The sequence below is a fragment of the Triticum urartu genome, chromosome 2 (assembly GCF_003073215.2).
Source record: "Triticum urartu cultivar G1812 chromosome 2, Tu2.1, whole genome shotgun sequence".
Lineage (NCBI taxonomy): Eukaryota > Viridiplantae > Streptophyta > Magnoliopsida > Poales > Poaceae > Triticum > Triticum urartu.
The window spans coordinates 419,349,734-419,356,406 of NC_053023.1; positions in this window are offsets into that span (position 1 = coordinate 419,349,734).

The following is a 6,673-nucleotide window of genomic DNA, read 5'->3' on the forward strand; positions in this document are numbered from 1 at the left end:
CGTCGCGAACCAGCATCATTGTATCATCGGACGGCTCCCTGGGCTCGTCGGACATGGATAGCGATCCAGTCCCGACCGCCACCTCCCCTCATCCTGCTGACGACGCCAAGGTGTTGTCTCAAGAGGCACCGGGTTGAGGGGAGACAGTCCTGGAGGCTCCTCAAGGCGACCTTCCAGACTCCGGGAGCCGCGGGGACGGGGCCCCCGAGAGCTCCGAGTTTGGCCCTCCGCCGAACACCGCGCCAGACCCTCCAGCGGTTCCGGGCTCGGGCAGGCGGCCTCCTTCTAAGACGGGCAAGACACCTGTGCCGGTGACCTCTGTCCATCCAGAGGCACCGAACAATCTGCTGGAAGCGCTTCGCAGCGCTTCCATCGACGAGGAGCACCGCACTATCATGAGTGCGGTGATCCAGAAGGTTCAGTCCGCCAAGAGCGGATTGACTGAAGCCTGTGCTAGTCTTCTAACAGGCTTTGATGTAAGTGTTTTAAAATGTAGTAGAAATATTACCGCATAGACAGTAGCCCCTGATGCTTTGTTCGGTGTTCACAAAGAAAAGCTGAACAGAGGATCAAATAATATCGCAGGAGTCTAATATAAGTGTGTCAATACGCATATGCAGGCTTCGCTGCTGGCGTCTGCCGCACTGACTGCGGAGGTCGCCGTACTGAAGCAGGACCTCAAGGGGTCCAGGAAATGTCTCGGCCTTGCCAAGATGCAGCTCGAGGAGAACAAGGGTAAGTAATACCCCGTCTATAGATATGTATATATAAAAAAGGACGCGGTTGCAAAATGACAGGATCATTGTATGTTTGCCAGGGGCCACGACCGAGGTGGCGACCCTGAAGCAAGCGCTAACCAAGGCCAAAGATAAAGCGGCCAAGGAGTGCACCAAGCGAGGGAAGCACGAGGCTCGGGTGGGCGAGGTGCAGCAAGAGCTCCAGGCTCTCGTGGTGAAGCACGAGGCGTTGGAGCTTGACTCAAAGACACGGGAGTCTGAGCTTGCCGCGGCCCTCGAGAGTGTAAAAAGTGCCAAGGCCGAAGCCCAAAAGGCCCTCCAAGAGATCGACACAATGAAGAAGATAGCGACGGGTAAGGCTTTCTATATGCAAAGCAAGCATGTAAAAGTAAATTACCGATTACTTACCCGAATCTGGAGCTCTCCAGGAGCATTCGCAGATCTTCCCCACAGTGTGTCCGATGCCGCACAATTTTACCAGGGCGAGGATGGAAGCTCAACGGAGAAGCTGTTCTGGTCTCATTATGCTGAGGCCGAACACCTGGTGCCAATGAGCGACCAGCTGAAGCAGATGGTCGAGCTACATAAGGCGGCCGATCGGGCCATGAAGAGCTTTATTATCCGGCTGTGGCCTGGCGACGCCCTTCCGAACAGCTTCTTCGGCCTGGTGAGGCGGCTTGTGGAGGCCTGCCCGCGGCTGGAGGTCGTCAAGCGATCTATCTGCATTGAAGGTGCATGCTGGGCTTTCACCCGTGTGAAATTGCAATGGGTCAAGCTAGACGCCATGAAGCTGATCAAGGAGGGGCCGCCGGAGGGCAAGGAGCACCGCCACCCCGAGATGTACTACGAGGGTGTTCTACCGGGTGCCCGTCTCATCACGGATGAGTGTTCAAAAGATGTAATATTTGAATGAGACTTGCTCGTGTGATCCCGTATGATGAAAACTTGTTTCATATGCGCTATGCAACGCTTGTGTGAATTTAAAATATTACCTTATGTTTGGCCGTTTATCCAATCTGAGAGATGGCTAGTCCTCGGCTTCTGCCCCCATGCCACGAGTGCTTGGGTGTTCGGGATAAACCTGAGCACTCTTGTTCCCATATTTGGGTCCTTCAAGGGAGGTGCTCAGCACAACGAACAAGGCAACCAGACTAATAATGCTTTATCACTCTCACTTAGCCATAGAATTCTATAATTTTAAATTTCGGCGAAGCCCCTAGTATTCGGAAGGGCGAATTCGGGGCGCGATACACGCCTGTAAGCCGGACAGGGCCGGCCCCTCTCCCTAAGGGGCATAAGTCTTTAGGGACTCGAAAAACTTCGCCGAACAGCGACCAGTCTCTCGCCTTATCATGACAGTCAGTTTTAGCTTTCTCTACTGAGGTGCTAAGCCTGGCAGAACCGGGGCACAATCGCAGTAGTTCTCCTAGCGCTACCTTAGCCGATAGAGCGGAACGTAAGGTACCAAAACATAGGAGCCGGGCAAACCCAACATTTGACGAAAGACATGATTCAGAGCCGATGCATATAGTGCTATAAGTTCGGGGTGCCGCACTTGTGAAAGTGTTCGGACTTTTCACACCGTATTGTGGGGTACGTAAGCCCCTGGTGTATTGGTCGTACCAGAGTGTACGGTTGCAAGGCGTCATTAATGAACACACACACACACACAGATATATATATATATATATAACAAGAATGCAATAATAGTCGTAATGTCATGCATTGTTTACTAAAAAATTGCGTTAAAGCAGAGTGATACAGATAGTGCGATAAGCAAAGAGTAGGATTATGTCCCTTCCAAGGGCAAGCTGAGGAATGATATTAAATTGAATATTTCACTCGTTACTGCAATCAACCTGGTAATTCTGTGGTATGACGTAGCTGTCTGCCTCCTTGGTTGCTGCATCATGTGTTTGGCAACAGTGCTGCCAGACCGTGTTTCCAGAGATTAAGGTCCTGAAAGAAAAAAGAAAAATAACCAAACGGGAAGCCCCTAGTGCGGTTTAGGCCGCGTTTTGGGGCGTGCCGCAGTTGTGCCCCCCTCCCCACCTGTGCCCATGGTATTTTTAATGCGTAATTATGTACGCGCGGCATGAATTTCGCCGTTGGGCTGGGATTGGGGTGGCCGCCGTATTGCTACGCGAGCTCAGATCTCGCCAGGCGGTCTATTTGCCGATTGCCCCGAGCGCGCTTGAAGGTATCTGGGCTTTGAAGCACTGAACTGGTTGATTGCCTTGAGAGGCTGCTTTGCGCTTCTGCTGCGAGGGCCGCGGTGTGCTCCTCTATTCGGAGAGAGCGCTCTGTGTTCCCATTGACTGTAATAACTCCGCGAGGTCCTGGCATCTTGAGCTTGAGGTATGCATAATGCGGTACCGCATTGAATCTAGCGAATGCAGTTCGCCCGAGCAGCGCGTGGTAATCACTGCGAAAGGGGACTATATCGAAGATTAACTCTTCGCTTCGGAAATTATCCGGGGATCCGAAGACCACTTCTAGTGTAACTGAGCCTGTGCAATGGGCCTCTACACCTGGAATGACGCCCTGAAAGGTTGTTTTTGTGGGTTTGATCCTTGCGGGGTCTATACCCATTTTGCGCACTATGTCCTGAGAAAGCAGGTTCAGGCTGCTGTCGCCATCCATAAGGACTCGAGTGAGGTGAAATCCGCCAATGATTGGGTCTAGGACCAGTGCGGCGAATCCGCCATGACAGATACTAGTGGGGTGGTCCCTGCGATCCAAGGTGATCGGGCAGGAGGACCAAGGGTTGAACTTTGGGGCGACTGGCTCCAACGCATATACGTCCCTAAGCGCACGCTTCCGCTCCCTCTTGGGGATTTGGGTCGCGTATATCATGTTCACCGTCCGCACTTGCGGGGGAAACCTCTTCTGCCCTCCGGTGTGCGGCTGCCGGGGCTCCTCCTCGTCATCGCTATGCGGCCCCTTGTCCTTGGTTTTGGCAGTTAACTTGCCGGCCGGCTTGAACACCCAACAATCCCTGTTGGTGTGATTGGCTGGCTTGTCTGGGGTGCCATGTATTTGACACGAGCGATCGAGTATACGGTCCAAGCTGGATGGACCCGACGTACTTTGTTTGAATGGCTTTTTTCGCTGACCGGGTTTAGAGCCATTGAATCCGGCATTGACTGTCGTATCCTCAGTATTTTCGCTGTTAATGCGGTGCTTATGTTTGTTGCGATGTGACCTGCTGTTGCCATCCTTGGTATCTGAGGTACCATGGTTCTTTGATATGTTATTACTGCAAGCCAGCCAGCTGTCTTCTCCCGCACAAAAGCGGGTCATGAGCGTCGTGAGAGCTGCCATAGATTTCGGCTTTTCCTGACCAAGGTGCCGGGCTAGCCAGTCATCTCGGATGTTGTGTTTAAAATCCGCTAAGACCTCCGCATCCGGACAATAACGATTTGATTTTTCTTTGTAAGGAACCGAGTCCAGAATTGCCTAGCCGACTCTTCTGGCTGCTGAATTATGTGGCTCAAGTCATCGGCATGTGGTGGTCGCACATAAGTGCCCTGAAAGTTGTCGAGGAATGCGGCTTCTAGATCTTCCCAATAGCTAATGGAGTCTGCTGGCAAGCTGTTAAGCCAGTGCCGCGCTGGTCCTTTGAGCTTTAGTGGGAGGTATTTGATGGCATGTAAGTCATCGCCGCGGGCCATGTGGATGTGGAGGAGGAAATCCTCAATCCATATTGCGGGATCTGTTGTGCCGTCGTATGATTCAATATTTACAGGTTTGAAACCTTCTGGGAATTGATGTTCCATTACTTCGTCTGTGAAGCATAAGGGGTGTGCGACGCCTCTGTATTGGGCTATATCGCGACACAGCTCGAATGGGTCTTGCCCGCTGTGTTCGGCCCAGCCGGATTTGCTTTTACTGTATCCAGCGTGACATTTGTCGTCTCGCAGAGTGGGGCACCCTCGTGATCCGTAGATCGATCTTGTATGCTTTGCCTTGTCCTCCAATATGTCTCGCAGGTCTGGCGTATCTCCCCATGCCTTTTTATTTGAATGGCGTTGGGGTGGAGGCTAAGCTTTTGGCTGGAATGCCTCTCTATCGCAGCCATGAGGTGGCTGATCAGCCGTATCATACGCTTCTTCTTCCAGTCGGGGTAGTAACCTGCGCCTTGGGTAACTCTTGGAGGGGCGCTCGAGTTTATATTCCTCGGCCGCGATAACTTCAGTCCATCTGTCAGCTAGCAGATCTTGATCAGCTTGAAGCTGCTGCTGCTTTTTCTTCAGGCTATTTGCCGTGGCCATGAGCCGGCGCTTGAAGCGCTCTTATTCGACGGGATCCTCTGGTACAGCGAATTCATTGTTGCCGAGGCTTGCCTCGTCTTCGGAGGGGGGAATGTGATTGTCATCCTCCTCCTCTCCGTCTGCCGCTCTCTCAGGAGAGCTGGCTCCTCCATCCTCCTGCTCTAAATCTTGCTGGAGGGGATTGTTGTTGTCTTCGGCACCATCTGGAGTGTTATTATCTCCTGTGCCGGTATCACCACTTTTGCTTTGGCGGGACTTAGAGCGGCGCTGCTGACGTCGGCGCTTGGGTTGCTTCTTGGAGGGGTCATCCTCCGCTATCTCGTCGCCATTGCCTTCGTTGGGTGTATCCACCATGTATATGTCATATGACGAGGTGGCTTTCCAGTGCCCTATAGGCACTGGTTCATGTTCGTCTCCTACATCGTCGTCCATACCGTCGATGTCTTTGGAGTCGAAGTCGAGCATGTCAGTTAAATCATCGACAGTGGCTACAAAGTGGGTGGTGGGTGGGCGTTGAATTTCTTCGTCGTCCGCATCCCAATCCTGTTGGCCATAATCCGGCCAGGGCTCTCCTGACAAAGAGAGAGACCTTAGTGAATTCAGAATGTCGCCGAAGGGCGAGTGCTGAAAGATATCCGCGGCGGTAAATTCCATGATCGGCACCCAATCGGATTCGATTGGCAGGGGTGCGGATGGTTCAGAGTCCGGAAAAGAGTCCGGCACCTTGGAGTCACGGGCTGTGTAGAGGGTTAGGGTGGTGTTCGGCTCGATCGCCGTTGACACTATAGCCCCTGAGGCGGTGTCTAACCACCCGTCCTCGAGTGGCACAGTTGGCTCCGAGCTAAGGGTCGGAGCTGATGCGGGCGCAGCCTCTGGGGTACTGTTCGGCGGCAGAGCTAGGTCATACCCATCATGACAGTGCGGCGCACCCGACTGTAGCTCGAATCCGTCGAAGATCAAGTCTCCGCGGATGTCGGCCGTGTAGTTCAAACTTCCAAATCTGACCTGATGGCCAGGGGCGTAGCTTTCAATCTGCTCCATATGGCCAAGCGAATTAGCCCGCAGTGCAAAGACGCTGAATACGAAGATCTGTCCGGGGAGAAAAGTCTCACCCTGGACCGCATCGCTATTGATGATAGTAGGAGCCATCAAGCCTAACGACGACGACACAGAGGAACTCTCAATGAAAGCACCAATGTCGGTATAAAAACCGGCGCATCTCGGGTAGGGGGTCCCGAACTGTGCGTCTAGGCCGGATGGTAACAGGAGGCAGGGGACACGATGTTTTACCCAGGTTTGGGCCGTCTTGATGGAGGTAAACCCCTATGTCCTTCTTGATTGATATTGATGATATGGGTAGTACAAGAGTAGATCTACCACAAGATCAGAGAGGCTAAACCCTAGAAGCTAGCTAGCCTATGGTATGATTGTATGTTGTGATTGTTGTCCTACGGACTAAAACCCTTCGGTTTATATAGACACTGGAGAGGGTTAGGGTTACACAAGGTCGGTTATAAAGGAGGAAATATCCATATCCGTATTGCCTAGCTTTCCTTCCACGCCAAGTAGAGTCCCATCCGAACACGAGACGAAGTCTTCAATCTTGTATCTTCATAGTCTAACAGTCCAGCCAATGGAGATAGTCCGGCTATCCGGAGACCC